Source organism: Rattus rattus, chromosome 1 (assembly GCF_011064425.1).
Source record: "Rattus rattus isolate New Zealand chromosome 1, Rrattus_CSIRO_v1, whole genome shotgun sequence".
NCBI lineage: Eukaryota > Metazoa > Chordata > Mammalia > Rodentia > Muridae > Rattus > Rattus rattus.
Window position 1 is genome coordinate 211,915,778 of NC_046154.1, and position 17,560 is coordinate 211,933,337.

The 17,560-nt window shown below is 49.0% G+C and overlaps 1 pseudogene; it reads right to left on the bottom strand.

Moving 5' to 3' along the window:
• Nucleotides 1–1,090: 1,090 nt before the first annotated feature.
• On the bottom strand, nt 1,091–11,970 carry LOC116884800 (annotated as a pseudogene).
• Nucleotides 11,971–17,560: the final 5,590 nt, after the last annotated feature.

The window sequence follows — 17,560 nt, forward strand, 5'->3', positions numbered from 1 at the left end:
CTCCCCTCCTCCCCTGCCAAGACCTCCTCATCACTGGGTTCCCCCTCTGTCCAACCCTCTGCCACACATACCTGGCTGCCTTTAGGTGACCAGACACAGCTACTGGGTCTTCTGTGGCTTACGAGGGACAGGGTCTCTGTTGCGGTAAAAATTTTTAAAAAGCGGCAGAACTGATTCCCGCTTGTTCTCACCCCGCAGGGATCCGAGGGAGACACACATTCCTGTTGTTGCTCTGCCAGCCGCTTTCACACACTGTCCCCTTGGCAGGTAAAATCAAAGTTCCAGAAACTTGTAATTTAGCAATTAGATTTATATGTTAAATACTCAATCCACAATTCATCCACACCATAAATTCACTGCCAATTGATAAAGATAGAAACCGCCCACCGAGACAAGATAATACTGACCTAGACCACCTGGATTGGAACCATCTTCCTCCGCTGTCTCCATCCTGAGTTCCTCCTCTTTTTAAGTGTGAAAAGAAATTAGGCAATAAAGGTAAAAATGTAAATCATAAAACCGTCTAGCGTTCTTTTCACAATTTCACATAATAAAGGGTATGTGTGGGTTCAGAGCCTCTGTAGACAATATAGTGCAAGACAGCTGATTTCTCTCCCTTATCTCCTCCGGAGCAGTCTTGCTACGCAGCCCACGGTAGGCTTGCCTCGGCCTCCTGAGTTTGCAGGTGTGTACCACGGCCCACGGCAAGGTTTCTCACTTTACAGGTTCTAGAGTCAGATTCAGGGAAAGTTCATGTGATCACTGAGGAACTACATTTCACAATTCAACTGAGTGAGCTTTGTCTAAAAGGCCTGAGAAACAGAACCTTGTTTTATAGTACCACAGAAGCTTATCTAGTGCTCAGAAACAACCCCTCCGCATACGTCTGTGACAGTTTGATACCAGGAAATTTATGATAGACGTCATACTTTAGTAGATAAATAGATGAAGGCTAATTAAAAGTCCTTTAGGAATAAAATATCTCGGCCCTTTGCATATCGAGCCTGGATCTGAAAGGTAAAGTAAAACAGAATCCACTGTTTTCAAGTGTACAAGCTATGCCCTGGAGTGAAAACTCAGTGTCCTGTATTCACGCCAAGGCTCTGTCGGCAAGGCTGTCGGTGAAGAGGCACCAGCAGATGGATCCTCCATGCTGAGGGTCACTCCTGCCGCTCCTATCAATGCTGTGTCCTCCCCCCGCTTCTTCTTTAAGACAGGGTCGGTGTGGCCCAAACTCACTTGGGGAGATGATGGAAGGTTGCTTTCACACCTCTCATCTTGGGCTGTCACCCTCAGATTCCCAACAGAAACACTTCTTGGGGCAGCTTCTGGGATGGGTAGTTCCTGTGCATCCTCAGGGTCCCCCCAATAGCCCAGGGTCTTGATGACATCAAGTGTACACATTGGACACGTTCAGTGAGCTAAAAGCCATCGGTCAATGTACACGTCTGCATGAGTCAAAATATGTCTGCATGGCATAACATCTTTGACTTTAAGGTTTCCAATACACACTGTACAATTCTCAGCATCAACATCGACTCCCTTCTCTCCGTGCTTCACGGTGTGTAGTGGGAGCTGGTCATAACCTTCTTAGTTTCCTTTCTGTGACTCTGACTTCCAAACTGTGAACCAGTGTGTAGGAAGCGCTGTGTATGGTAGAATATTAGCCATGCTAATGAGATACTCGCCATCGTGATGAAGGCGACGGCCACAAACACCACAGACTGATGAACGCCTGCATATGACGAGTACCAATCGCTATGTTCGTTTTTATTGGAATTCCTTTTTGCACCAGACCGGAAGTCTCCCATCCTTTTGGGTAGCTTGATTCCAATCCAGGTGGTCTAGGTTAATTTTATCTTTGTAGTTGGTAAGTAAAGATGCCAACAGGCAGCAGCTAGGCAGAGTAGACATGGGTGGGGTTTAGGTTTCTCAGGCGTGGGGGAGAGGAGGACCACGAGAAAGAAGAACACGCAGGAGAGGAGGAAGGAGAAGCTGCCACGGGATAAGGCTCAAGAGAGCGTGACCCTGAGGGCTGCCCAACTGGAGTTAGGAGCAGCCCAGATGAATAGTAAGTAATAACTCGGGGTTATCGATGGGAAAGTGGATTCTAAGAGCATAGAGGACAGGCAACTGTCCAGCTGTTGTGCTGTTTAGGGCTTGTTGTAAATATAATATGTGTGTGTGTGTGTGTGTGTGTGTGTGTATGTGTGTGTGTGTGTTCATCTGGGAACTCCATGACCAAAGGCGGGAAACCCCAGGTCAGCATCTAAAGAGATCTCTACCACAGTGCTTCTTGCCACTTGGATCCTGGGGTCCTTGAGCTACACTGGCTTCCACCCATCACACCTGCTGCACAGCCTGCCTCCTCGCCGGAAAGGGCACAGTAGGGCTACTCTGCAGGGCACTGAATCAGACAGCATCTGCCCCAAAGATCTCAGCCTGCCCAGCTGTCTGCCCTAGCAAGCTGCACTGAGACAGAGTAAGGCGGACCAGGAACTGGCCTACGTCTCCCAGCTGGGCCAGAGCACCATCAGAGAAGCCATGGTCACGGTGTGAAGATCAGACAACACGAGAGCATTTTTGGTCACATCTAACCCGAGCCAAGATTATTGTCTGAGCATAGCAGCAATCTGAATTTAGGAATGAGATCCGATTAGAAATCTCTTAGAGATATTATTGGTCTTTATTTTTAGTAATTTATTTAGTGTTCACTATGGGTTTTCATCCACATACCCCAATGTAGTTTGCTCTTATGATTCTTTTAAAGATTAATTTATTTACTATATATAAGTACACTGTAGCTGTCTTCAGACACACGAGATCTCATTACGGATGGCTGTGAGCCACCATGTGGTTGCTGGGATTTGAACTCAGGAGCTCTGGGGAAGCAGTCAGTGCTCTTAACCACTGAGCCATCTCTCCAGCCCTGCTCTTATGATTTTAAGCATTGCACATCTTTGAAATATTTGTGTGTGTGTGTGTGTGTGTGTGTGTGTGTGTGTCTGTGTGTGATGAGGAGGGGCCACTGTGCACATGTGGAGGTCAGAAGACAACGTTACACTCTGCTCTCTCCATCCGCAAAGGCCCCAGGAAGGGAATAGAACCTGGGTCATTAGGTCTGCATGACAAGAGCTTTATCCACAGAGCTACCCCTAAACCTTGTGGGGTTGCTCTTTATGGTGGGCCACTTTCTGGTGTGATTTGGTGGGGAAGGATTTGTTTAGGGATGAAGGTAGAGCCCAAGCTATATGGCCTACCAGTGAGCCACACTGTAACTCTGGATGATTTTTATAAGCAGGCTCATATGCATACATGCATACATACATACATACATACATACATACATACATACATACTAAATACATGCCTAAATCATACATACATCATGCATACATACCTATATCATACATACATCATACATACATGCATACATCATACATCATACCTACCTACCCATATCATTCATACATACATACATCACACATACATACATATATACATACATCATACATACAAACATACATACATATGCACACACACATATATAGTGCCCAGTGTATAGTGAATGTCTTTAAGCCCAGCATTTGGGAAACAGAGACAAGCAGATCTCTGTGAGATGAGGCCAGCCCGGTCTACACAGTGAATTCCAGACTAGTCAGAGTTACACAGTAAGACTGACCCCGAAAGCAAAGGATTTATTTTTTGTATGTGAGTGTTTTGCCTGCATGTATGGTGTGCTTGCAGTGCCCGAGGAGGGCAGGAGAGGCCAGAAGAGGGAGTTACAGGCTTCTGAGGTGCTCTGCGGGTGCTGAGAACCAAATCTGGATCTTCCCCAAGAGCAGCAAATGCTCTTTGGTGCTGAGCCTTCCCTCCATCCCCTCCCGGGAGCAGGCTTTTAGCAATCTGCTGTCTCTCTTCAGCAAACTCTGAGAGGCCCTGCCTCCTTTCCAGATGGAAGGGATGAAGGGGAGCAGAGGCCAGAGTGGCAGCGCTGGCACCATTGTCCCTGGGTCAGGGCCATGGCTCTCAGGCAAAAGCAGAGCCAAGCTACTGAGCTAGCCTCAAAAGGACAGCCTTGCTCTCCTGTCCTTGAAGTGCCCTCCCCTATAGCCCAGATGACTGGAGCATGGGTATCTCTCAGCTTGCACAGTCTCCTCTGTGGGGGAGTGATTGTGCGTGGGGCAGTGCTGAGAACCTTTGCAGAGTTATGTTTCAGAGGGTCCTGGGCAGCAAAGCCAAGAGCATTCAGAAACAAACTCTACAAATTAATTCAATGCAAATGCACTAATTCAAAGCCAGGCCTTGGAGAACTCAGGGCCAGACACCGCCTCAGCCATGCACCAGGATAACCTAGAAGCAGGTTACAAATTAAGTCACAATCTGGAGACAGTTTGAGATTGTGCATTTGTGTGTGTACATGTGTGTGCATGTTCATGTATGTTGGAGCTCATGCACGCACACCATACATCCAATACACCACACACACACCCCATACATCCAATATCAATACACCACACACACACACACACCATACATGACACACACCAAACATATGAACACTCACTGCACACACACACACACACACACACACATGCACACACACACACACACACACCATACACATGCACACCACACACACACACACACACACACACACGCACACACACACAAACATATGAACACTCACTGCACACATACACACACCACACACCACTTACACACATGCACACCACACACCACACACACACAGACAGACACACACCATGTATGATACACACCACACACATATACACACACCACATACACATATGCACACCACACACACATGCATGCATATACCATACGTCACACACATGTGCACCACACACACACACACACACACACACACACACACACACACAGAGAAAGGAACAAAATAAATGAAATCAAGGCCCATAAGGTGGCTCAGGTAAAGGTGCTTGCTCCCAAGCCAAACGCCTTGAGCCCCCAATCCCCCAACCCCGAAACCGAGCTATGGAAGGAGGGGACTGACCTTCCAGTTGTCCTCTGACTGCTACACTCACAATGGCACATGAGTCATGGTAGACGCAGGAAGAATGTAATTGAAGCCAGACCTGGGCTACAGACCGAGACCCAGACCCTGACTCAAGGAAAAGACAAACCTGAGAGGTGGCGGATCAGCTTCCGGCGTGCAGGCAGCAGCATCCAAAGGCTGTGTGAGAGCCCGGAGAGGCCTCCACTAGCCTGAGCTCCCGCACCCTGAGCTCGACTCCTGACCTCCAGAGCTAAGTGTTTGTCATCACAGCCACCCTTGTTCTGTGGTTACAGTGCTCTTATCGCTGTCAAAGAACGCCGTGACCCAGAGCATCGGGCTTGTTCCCCTCACTGCTTATGTCGTCATGAAGGGGAGTCGGGGCAGGAGTCGAGCAGGAACTAAAGCAGAGACTGTGGAGGATCACGGCTGAGGGGGTTGCTCCATCGCTCGCTCAGCCTGCTTTTTTATGCCACTCAGGACATGGTCCTGGGAGTGGCTCTGCCCCCTGTAGGCTGGGCCGTCCCACACTGGCATTCTGATGGAGGCATTTTCTCAGCTGAGTTCCTTTGCTCAGGTGACTCCACCTTGTGCCAAGTTAACAGAATACTAACCAAGACAAGCACCCTCGCTGACTCGGGCTTTTGCTAAGGGATCTAGCAGTGGAGATGGGGGCTAGGTCCCTGCTGCTGTTGTGAAAACCCCAGGCTAGATAGTTAAAACCATAGAAAATGGTCTCATTGTTCTGGGGGGGCCAGAAGTCAAGTGTCAGGAGGACCCGCCCCCTCCTGTCCTGCTCGGCTGCTGATGTCTCTAGGCCTTCCCTGGCTCACCGCGGCTTAGCTCAAGGCTTTGCCTTGTTTCTTATGGCCTTTGCCTTATGTGAATTCTCTTGTACTGCCCCTGTAAGGACACTTAACACTAGACTTAATATCCATCCAGAGAAGTCAGGATGTTGTCAGCTTGAAATATTTAATTATATCATCAGAGACCCTTTTCCAAAATAAGGTCTCGGCCACCCCATTAGAGACCTGAGGCTCTGGCTCTGTCCTGTGTCCCTGTGTCTCCCAGGAGGCCTTCCCTACCTTCTCTCCTTTAGTCAGGGGAAACAGTGTTCCTCAGAATCTCGCGGGAGGTCACCGGCGCTCTCTGGTTCGTTCACATGGGAACCTTCTGCTCTGTCTCCCTTCTCACCACACCTTGCTGGGTGGGTCTTGCCGCTGAGGCTCCCCAGGCTGCCCAGGATCTCCATGCTGCTGAGGCCATGGAAGATAGCACTTGGCAGAGATTCAGCTGAATATGGGGGAGGAAAGGTAAAAGAGAGACAATTGTCACATCATCACATTAGGAACAGTGACAAGCAGCCAGCTGTCATGACTTCTGGCATAACCCCCACAGCCAGGCAGGCAGCTGGTGCTCAGAACCCCACGTTGGAGGTTTACAAAGAGTTAAGTCATGTTTCCAAGTCTGGTAAGTTTCAGAGCCGGAATTCGAACTCTCCACAGCCTGGCTCTAAATTCATACTGTAAGAGAAGGCACTGTGTGGGCAGGGTGTTTAGAGGGGCTGCAAATTATTGTGGGATGGGAGGAGTGCTGCTTAGTAACCCCTGAGCTAGGGGGTGCTGGAGCACCGGCCCTGGGTTGGTGGCCTGCACTCCTTTGACTATCCTCTAAGCAAACCCGGTTGGGAGGCCCTGCATCAGTCTCCCAAGGCAAATGTATATACCATGAGAGCGTAATTGGAAGCCCGTAAGCCTGATCCTTACCCCCTCACCTCTCTCTGAGTAAGCCTCCCTCAGCCCTTTCTCTCATTCTCTCTCCATCACACACAAAACTACCAGAAATTTCTTGCCATCAACTGTGGGAGAGAATTTAGAGGAGGTATAGCCACAAGGCCCTCAGAGACTGAGACAATCCCAATGCAAGAAAGATGGGTGAAGCTTGACCCTTCTGTGAAGGACTGAAGAGGGCACAGGGGCAAGTCAACCTGTTGAGTCCCTTTTCGGGGAGATACCATGAAGCAAATATCTCAAACCTGACCAATCACATACATGGGACTATGGATTGATCATCAGGCTGTCAGGATTCCTCAAATGAGACTCCCCAAGGGCACAGAGGAGGGGCAATCATCAACACACAAACCCCTGGAGCCTAGCCCACACACTATACCAAGCTCTGTGGGAGGAGGGCTGAGGGCCCAGGGACCGAGTTGCTGGCATGCTCACACAAGTACACCGGTTCCCTCCAGCATTATTGTCTAGTGGAAATTTCACAGCTGCAGACCAACCTGTGGAAGTGGGTGTCAGGGGACATGACTACACAGCCTGACAGAGCTAACAGGAGGTGTTTCCTCCTGCGGGAAGACAGGATGTTCTGGAACAGCAGAGAATCATGTCACGGGCTGAGTTTCTAGTGCTGGGGTGACCTGACAGGTACTCCTCACCACTTGCTAACTGCAGAAAGCCCCCAATGTCTGTCTTGGTTTTGTCATCTTTTAAAATGAACCTAAAGGCATCTCTACGAAGCCATTCTTCCTTCCTTCCCTCCCAGGGCCCCAGGGAAGCCTCCCAGGCAGGTCTGCCCCTGGCTCTCACCCTCCCCTGGCTGCTGTTCACCAGAAAGGACCTGGAGTAGCCCCCACAGTGCAGGATAAGCAGGAAGACCCAGAGTATCTGCCCTACAGCACTGGAGTAGAGGAGTCCTCAGAGAAGCCTCATTCCTGTTTTGGGGAAACTGCTAGACTCTCTCCCTGGCTTCTAGGGAGCCTAGGTGACTCTCTCTCTGTACCCACAACCCTCCACAGCTACACAAACCACCCAGCTAATCTCATTGGCACTTCAGCCTGGCAGCACGCACCCCCCTCGCCGGAGGGGGGGAGTTTTCCATGACCTCAGCTTTGGAGAATGTGGGGGAATTTAGTAAGAGGATGGGCTGAACAGCTGGGCTCGAAGGAAGGTCAGAGCAGGCTTTGGAGTTATTGGGCCACTGGAGATGTGGCTTAGTGTCACTAACCTCCCAGGTGGCAAGGCTGGCCCACCATATCCAAGGCCAGGCACCTGTGATCAGGCCTGGTGGACTCTCTTGTGGTGACTGTCAACTGTGCCACTTCTGGGCACATCTAGTCCTCTCTTCTGACTTGTTTGAAGTTATTTTACAGGCTCCCCATTGCAGCTATGGGGCCAGCCTGCTCCCTCCAGGGAAATGCTGCTGTGAGAAGAAGTATGGGAGCTCTCGGGTCCCCAAGTGGCAGCCCAGGGATCAGCCTCAGAAGCCTGGAATCCCTAGGGTCTACCCAACAGCTGTTTCAACTCTCATTCCTTTGCCTACTCTGCCTCAGATGGATTCAAGAACAGACCTAAGGTAGCCTGTTGGAGTAAACAGAAATACAGGGTAGCTGGTTAAATTTGAGCATCTGGGAAATAACTTTTTAGTATCAGTACACATCTCATGCAATATTTGAGACATATGTTTAAAATGGGGTTGGTACTTATCAAGAATTCAAATTTAATAGGATGCCTGGAAACTCGGGCAGCCCCTTGTTTTATTTTTAAATTCTATAAATGTCCCCCTTTTCTGCTTATTCATGGGGAGAAGCTCAGGAATAAGAGCCTACAACACATTAATATTCTCCTGTTATTATGAAATTAATCCAGTTTTAAAGCTCTGGAACATTATTGATTTTTGGAATCATTTCTGCAACTTTTTATTAACTTCATATTTCATAGTTTATAATAAAGACTTCCCGTGGATAATTTCTTTTTCCTTCTCTTTCTTATTTCTTTGTGTTTTTATGGACTGTACTGCTAGCGGATAGAACGACATTGTATGCTTACCTGATTGTGAATCAGGTTGAAGGAAATCATGTCTAGCTATGTTGCCCAGGCGAGGCCCAAACGTCTGGGCCCATGTAATTCTCATGCCATATAACCCAAACAGAACTCTAAGTACTTGCCATCACACCTGGCCCTTTATTGCTGTTTCCTGCCCTCCTCCCCAATTTAAAGCCTAGAGTCTGGGAGCAGGAACTCAGTGGGGGATCCACACGCAGGAGGAAGGAAGGACATGTGCTACTACAATGTCACTTACAAACCCCAACCCTCATGATGCTAGCATGCGCCCTGCTTCCTTTGGAAAGTCAAGCCTTAGAGCCAGTTAAGCACTCCCGGGAATCACAGATGTCCCTGGTACCAACAGAGTCATGACAACTTGCTCTGTTCTTTGCATAGTAAGACTCAAAACTCAACTCTAGGGGGCTGGAGAGATGGCTCGGCAGTTAAGAGCACTGACTGCTCTTACAAAGGTCCTAAGTTCAATTCCCAGCAAACACAGTATCTCACAACCATCTGGGATGGGATCCGATGCTCTCTTCTCTCTTCTGGTGTGTCTGAAGACAGCTACAGTGTACTCATGTAAATACAATAAATAAATCTTAAAAACAAAAAAAAAAACAAAAACAAAAAACAAAACAAACAAACAAAAAAACCAAACCACCTCAACTCTGCAGACCAGAGTCCCAGGTCTCTGTCTCTCTAGACATGTCAGGGGCCTGAACCATATTCTCAATACAGCTCAGCGAGAAAGGTCTGCTCTCTCAGCCACATGGCCTCCAGGGAAGAAGCTTGGGAACAGCCTGGCCCTGTGTGTAGCAGCACCCTGGCAAGGGACCAGCGTGAGGCCCTCCCTGCCCTTGCAGGGAGCCATCTGTGAACACCCAGCAGGGTCAGAAGTTCAGGAGCTAACCCTCTGACGTAGTCTCTCCTCAGCCACCTACGCAGACAGAGGCTCCAGGCTGGCTCCAGTGCCTTCTCCCCCCGCCCCCCACTTCTTCTCAGGGTCCTCAAGCTCTTAGACAGAATGCCTCTAAGAGGCAAGGCTGCCGTGTGCCCACAGCACAACTGCCAGCACACAGTGGACATGCCAGTCAGGGGCAGCAGGGCAGCAGCTTACAGGGCTCACCACTGTCCATCAACGGTGGCTAGGAAGGCTCTGCCTCCAGCTCTCATTCCATCATCTGTACATGAACGCCGGGAGTCAGCTCAGCGTGTCTTTCCTAAGTTCCTGCGCCCCCCTGTTCCTCTGTCTTCTCATCTGTGGAAGGGGCATGAGCGCCATCTCATCTCAAGAGCTGTTGTAAGGATTCAAACAGGCAACACAGGAGATTAGAAACTGGGCCCGTGATGAGTACAGGTGATCACGGCAAAAACTACCCATGTTTGCCTTGAAACAGATGATGGAAGAAGAGAAGCAGCCACACGTGTACCACACGTGAATACCCTATAGGTAATAAAGGCAGAGTTGCCTGGCTTACAGGAAGTGCTTATTAAACATGAGATGCTGGTTCTCTAACACGGGCCGCACAAGGAGGAGACAAGATGATGCTGCCCCACCCCTCTGGGGCTCCTTGGAAAGAAGCCTGCAAATCCTTCCTTGCACAGTGGATTTCTGTTGCCTTGTTTAGATGAGTCGTTGGAATGTTCTATCTGCACTGGGAGAAAACCCACAGTACTTTCCATGCCTACCCAAGGCAGGGGTCAGACACTAAAATCCTAGCTAGCGAGACCGTGAGGAGCGGACTGTGACCTGGTCTCACCAATCAGAGGCGGTCACAGAAGACCTTGTAAGAAACTGGAGTGTCCCGGGGGCAACGCTCTCCTCCACACCAGTTTTTGCTTTCCCAGAGAAGGTTCTATGTTCACCCCTAAAATGGCATGCTGGAATTCTAACCCCCAGTGCCCAAGAAGACATCCTCTCAGGGAAACAGCCCTGGTAAATGATCAGACTAGGATGAGGCCACGAGCAGGTGCCTCGATACAATGGCCATGTCCTTCCACAAAAGAAAAATTCAGCAGGTGTGGTGACATGCACCTTTAAATCCCAGCACTCAGAGGTAGTCGGATCTCCAAGTTCAAGTCCAGTCTGGTCTACAGAGTGAGTTCCAGGAGAGCCAAGGCTACACAGAGAAACCTTATCTCAAAAACAAAAACAAACACAAGCAAGAAAGGAAGGAAGGAAGGAAGGAAGAGAAGGAAGAGGAGAGAGAGAGAGAGAGAAGGAAAGAAAATTTCTGGCAGGAAGACACCTTGTGAAGTGGAGCCGAGGTTGGTGATGCTTCCACAAGCCAAGGAACTCCAAACCCTAAAGCACCAAGAGTTGGAGAAAGGCATTGAACAGATGATTCCACACAGCCTCCAGGAGCAAACGCCTCTGCAGAGTACCGGCCACAGAGCTACTGACCAGTGCTTCTTTTCTGTAGATGGCCCAGGCTGAGGGCTTGTGACAGCCACCATAGCTGACCAGTACAGGGAGAAACTGCATCCTATCTAATGCTGCTCCCAGGAACTGGCTGTTGAAGGTTTTCTCTACTAGCCCATAGCTGGTGCCCAAGAAAGGTTTGTACTGGGGCTGGAGAGATGACTCAGGAGTTAGAAGCACTGGCTGCTCTTCCTGAGGCCTTGAGTTCAATTCCCAGCACCCGCACGACAGCTTACAACCATCTGTAACTCCAGTTCCAGTGAATCTGACCTCCTCTGGCCTCTGCAGGTACCAGGCACACACATGGTTTGGAAATCTATGCAGGCAAAACACCCATGTACATAAAACTAAATTAATTTAAAAAAGAAAGGTCTGGTCAATGACTAGATGTCTCCTTTGTAGTTCATACAGCCAATCATGCAGGAGAGGCCCCGCGGTCTAAGATCCTGCCTCGGTTGCGGTACAGGGAAGGACTGTGCTAGCCACGGCCACAGTACATTATCGAAGGCCTCAGAAACCGTGAAACGGCTTTGGAGCTGTGTTGTAGCTGGTTCTGGTGCTTGGCTGCCCATTCCTATGGCTTTGAGACCTCGCTGAGAACCGAGGTCTTGTTCTAACTCTTTCTCCTGAAACACAAACCCCACAAGGTCCACAGAAGGTTTCGTAAACTCCTGGCCATCCATTCCCACGGTCACTGGAGGAGCCTTAAGCGTTGCCGAGGGCACTGGTTCTTATTCTGTGCCCACAGCATACTTCTCTGTGACAACGGACAGCATCAGTCGGGAGAGAAGGCTGCTCTAGGTGTAGTTTGATTAGAGATCTTCTGGGGACGGACACAGGGGAGACGGGAGTACACACTAGAAAGTGTAGTCCAGAGGCAGGCAGAACTACCATGTCTGCAAGAGAAGCTGTCCGTCTGGCCTCTCCCCATTTTCCTATGAGGATCAGCTCTCAGCAAGGACAGACAGACACCATCCAGATGGGTCACTGGGAGTCCACAGGCCCCACCCACCAAGATTCAAACCACTAGCCACACCCAGGCCTGGCTGGGAATGGGCATTTTTTTATGTTAGGAAATATGAGCCTCCAGGATTCCATATGGGTCTGGGAGTGTCCTCACAGAGAGCCCTTTGTGCTGGGGAGAGGGGTGGCCTGTTTATCTTGGCAGGTGTCCAGGCTTTGCCTACCTTAGGTTACCACACCCTGGGGCTCCCCACCTTTCCTCCTTCTTGTCTCCCTTCCTCCCAGGGCACAGCCGGGGGAGGAGCGCAGGAGGAGGCCTGGCTGATTTCCATGGCCCAGAGAGCCCCGGGCTGGAGGCTGAGGTGACCCCGAGGACTGCTGTCATGAAGAGAACAGGGTTCAGGGGACAGTCACAGGCCAAGGGAGCATGGAGTGGAGGGAAGGACCTAGGTGAGCCAGGTCAGGGCTAGAAGGGAGCTGCTCTGTGACAGGCAACACCTTCCGGTTCACTGCCTGGGAAGAGGGTGACATACAGCAGGATCTGGCTTGTTGCTGGGAGACACCATCGCTGAAGGTCCACAATTATAATTGCAACTGCTCTTGTTTCTTTTAAAAATTAAATTTAAAAAGAACCCAGAAGGTTCTCGTGCTTGTCCTCCCCCGCTGTCAGCTCCTGTTATGAATCCACGGCGTCTTCTGCTGAGAGTTAATTACACGGTGTGGAAAGGATGCAGGCCTCCCTTTAACGCATTTCCTTCTGGATGAGTTATGACCCCCTGGCTCCTTCTCCTGTCCTCAACCCTGCAAAGCAGGAAAGACAGACTTGCCTGACCTCCAGCCCTCTGCTCCTTGGAGGTTGCCTCTCCCCTGCTGGATGCCTGGGGCTGCCTGAGCAGCTGAGCCAGAGGCCATACCTCATTTCCACCCCTTGGAGATGCCACCCCTGCCAGAGCTGGATTAAGACCAAGCACAAACCATGGCTGATACCTATTCGCCCCACCAGAACCTCATCCTCACGCTCTCCAGGGGGCAGGAGGTTAAAGAACTTCCAGAAAGCCCAGGCATGGACTTCGACCAGGAGGTTCCAAGCACAGCTTCACATGGCTTCTGTGCGTTTTGCTTTACCCCTCCCTCTCAGATGCTCCACATGTTTGCAGGCACCACCATTCCCAGGGTGGCTCATTCTTTCTCCTGAGAGGCCGTGAGCAACTCCGGAAGCAGGAAGTAGCAGTGTGGGCTGATACCTTGAACTGCTGCCTTCTGTGGTGTTGAATTTCACCACCTTGGGAGACAGCTAATTGTGTGGCTGTTGGGACATCACAGTGCTTGTCACAGCTGCTCTGGGACATAACCAGTCAGTGCGTCTCAGAGCTGGGCGCCCTTTTCAGCCACCCCTGTCCAGAGCCAGGGTGCAGCAGAAAGCGAAGAGCCCTCCCTGGAAATCATTTTCCTTGGCCACTCAGTAAAGGAAACCTCAAGGTTGACTAAAAGTAATAAAGTAATATCTTATCTAAGCCCTTGTGTGGCTGAGGCAGGAAGATCACGAGTTTGAGGCCAACCTGGGGAATTTAGCAAGCTCTTGTTTAAGAAAGAGGGGGACGGGGGTGGGGAGGTGCGTGCCAGGGCACATAAAGTTGCTTGGCACAGAAGCCTGGGGGTCTGAGTTCCCTTCCTGAACCCACATAAAGGTGGAAAAAACCAACTCCACAATAACACACACAATAATGACTGTGATGTTGGTGATAGTGATGATGACGACGATGGTGGTGGTGGTGGTGATGATGAGAGTGACGACGATGATGTAACTAATGAGCACCAGGCCAAACAGTGTATAGCATGACCCCATCTGAAGAAAGTAATAGTGTCTGTAACTGTCAACCACCTGTGTGCAGAATGCTCACCTCCTTAGAGACCCCACCAAGGACTGACTTTATAAACGAGTGGTTTATCTGATCAGTTGGCTTGTTTCTTCAAAGCCCAGTGCAGGGAACTGGAAGAATGGGAGGGAGAACTAGAGATGAGCTCAGTGGTAGAACGCCAGCTATCGTGTGCAAGGCCCCTGGGTTCGATTCCCACCCTGGGAGAAGAGGTTGGACGGAGTAAACGAAATATGGCATCTTCACTCCAGCATCTAGAAAGGACTGAAGGGTCTAAATGGAGGGCTAATGAGTGGGTTATCTACAGCCACTCACAATGGACAGTCACAGCCTCCCACAATGGGGCAGGAGTCATCTTTGTTGGGAGGGTCTTCTTATTGAGTCAACTACTCTGCATATGCAGAGGCCAGAGATGACGCCAGCTGCCCTGCGCTATCACTCACTGCAGCCTTATTGCCTCAGGACAGCGTCTCTCACTGGATCTGGAGCTAGGCTGGCAGCAAGCAGTCCCCATCTCCTATCTGCCTCCTTTGAAGCTGGGGTTACTGATAGGCGCTCAACCACACCTGATTTTTACACGGTTCTGAGGAACAAACTCAGCTCCTCGTGATTGCAAAGAAAATCCTGTAACCCACTAAGTGTCATCTCTGTGCTGTGCCCCCCTTCCCCCACCACCACAACACCTTTTTTATTTTCTGTTTGGGAGACAAAGTCTTAGTATGTAGTGCTGGACCTCACTAATTAAGCTAGGCTCACTAAGTGGCTATGAATTTACAGTGATCCTCCTGCCTCTGCCTACCAAGCTGTAGGATTACAGGGTGGGAAGGTAGGGGCTCACAATCAAATATGCAAACCTTGTCAAATGCTAGTAAGGCTTGAATCCCAGCACTTGATTGGTGAGAGTCAGAGGGTCAAGAGTTTGAGGCTTGTCTGAGCTACTCAGTACATCTTATAATAAATGAATACATGATGGAGTGTTAGAAAATAGATGTAGCTTCTGGGTCCTGGGTAGAAATCCTGATTTAACAGATCTGGAGACCTCTGTGGCATGCGTTTGAACAAAGCATAATGGGTAATTCTGAGCACTATTCTACATGGATACAAACTCACTGCAGCTAAGGCAGGAATCAGTTGGGCAAAGCACAGCTGCCTCTCTGCTCCCAGCCCGAGCTTTCCTGGACTGTGTTCTAAGAAATTATTTATATTTCTATTAAAATAACACTAATTTCTCCTGCCTTCATTATAATTGATGTAGCAAGCTTAAAAGGTATCATAACGGATCTCTTGTGATCCTTTTCTGAGGGAGGTAGACAGCGTTGCTAACATTATGTTGTTTCTTTATGTGTTTTTAAAATAAAGCTAACGCACTAAATATAAGATTTGATATCAGTGTCTCTTGTACTTTTTTAACTAATCTCTCTGAATTGTTGTACAATGTCTCCATTATGTGGATGTGTCTTACATTGATAACTCTTCCCTACATAGTAGGGCATCCATGTTATTCTTAATATTTAAACAATAATGAAAGGAACCATTTCCATACATAACAAATCATCAACTTTTTGTTAGCATAGTTGTTTTTGTTTTGTTCTTTTAATACATGGTCCCAAGTAGCCCAGGGTGGCCTGGAACTTGCCGAAGATGTCCTTAAATTCCCAACCCTTCCTGCCATTACCTCCCAAGTGGTACAGCACATACCTGTTGTACACAGTGCTGGGGATTGAACCCAATGCTTTGTACACATTAGGCAAGCACTCTGCCTACTGAACAGAGCCCTAGCCTTGTCTGTTTCTCCATTTCTTGAGATAGTCTTAAGTAGCCCAGGCTAGCCTTGAATTCACTATATAACTGAGGCTGACATTAAAGTCCTGATCCTTCTGCCTCTGCCTACTGAGTCCCGGAATTACAGGTCTCAGGCAAGGTTGTGCCTTGCCTGTTGTATCAACTTACTTTGTAAAGTTAAGGGGTTTTTGTCTTAGTTTTTGCTTCACTTAGATAGAACTAGATTACTGATTTCAAAGATGTGAATGTGGTCTAGGGACAAATAGTACACTTGCTTGGTATGTGCAAGGCCCTAGGTTCACTTCCCTAACACCACAAAAAAGAGGGCAAGTAGATGTTTTTGAGGGTCCCAATACACATTCTAACTGCCTGCTCTGTTCTGCAGCTTGCTCCCTCATCACACGGAGCAGAATGAACAACCAGCCCACCACCAGTTTGAAGGTCTAATAAAGGATTTCACTCTACAAAAGTGAAAAGGGCAGAATCCTGAGTGAATGTGTTGTTCACAAAGGCACAGGATCCCACAGGATCCAGCTCAGAGGTGAGGTTCTCAGGGGACCAAGTCCAAGTGTTGACACTGTACATCCCGCCCTGTGTTTGGGTCAAAGACTGCTCCCTACAGAGACTTCTTCCAAGATTAGCTAAGCCCTCCCTCTTGAGCCAGCTGTGCCCACAAGCCCGCCCTCTGCTTGTTTATCTATATGCAACAACCCTGCCTTCTTGTCCATCTGTATGCAATTTCCCTGACTCCCAGTCCAACTATATATAATAACCACATCGAGGCCCAGACTGCCTGATCCCAGATGTCTGTGTGTCTGTCTGTCTTTCCTCATTCCCCTGCTGCTTCAATCAGGTCTGTCCCTGGAGCAACAAGAACTATCACCAGGCTCCAGGTCCACTATTCATTACTTGTAGTTACATCTCACAGGACAAAAAGACAAAATCACAAGCCAATATGTTTGAACTCTTGGGTTAGACACAATAGAATGTTGGGTTCTTACAGCCCCTCCTACATCGAAGCCTTCTTTGTTTGGCTCTTGTTTGCCTAATGTCTGTCAGGGCCACAATCAATGGTGTCATCAGTTGTTAGTCTGATGGGTGCCTCTGGCTGGCAGCATTGAGTGGATGGCAAGTTGTGCCATTCTTAAATACTGCTTAAAATGTCGGTCTCCTAATGATGGATTTATAGAGGTTCTCTGTGTGGCCAACCTTCCTCATCCTGGACAAACTTAGACCCGAAGACAACCCCTGAAGTGGAAATTCTGGGTTTCTTTGGAAACTCAGTTGTCACGTGATGTTTTTCTGGAAATTGTCACATGAGATGATGTTTTGCCGAATCAGACACGTGAGAGGGCATGGGATTTTGGAAAGAGTATAAATAGAGCCCCATAAACAGTGAGAGTCTTGCACTGTAACACTGTACAACGCTTCACTGGTCTTCACTGGTCTTCACTTCATAGAGAGAAACACACCAAAGAACTTCTTGTGGTATTCCAGTGGATTCTGGCCTCTTCTGCTGACCTGTGCTGATTCGCTGGAGCCTTGCCATTTTGCTGGATTGAGCCACTGCTCCTGGTTGAGCCACTGCTCCTGATTCCTGTTTGGGTTTGTTATTGCACTGGACTGCTGGTATCCTGACAAGGAAGAGTAG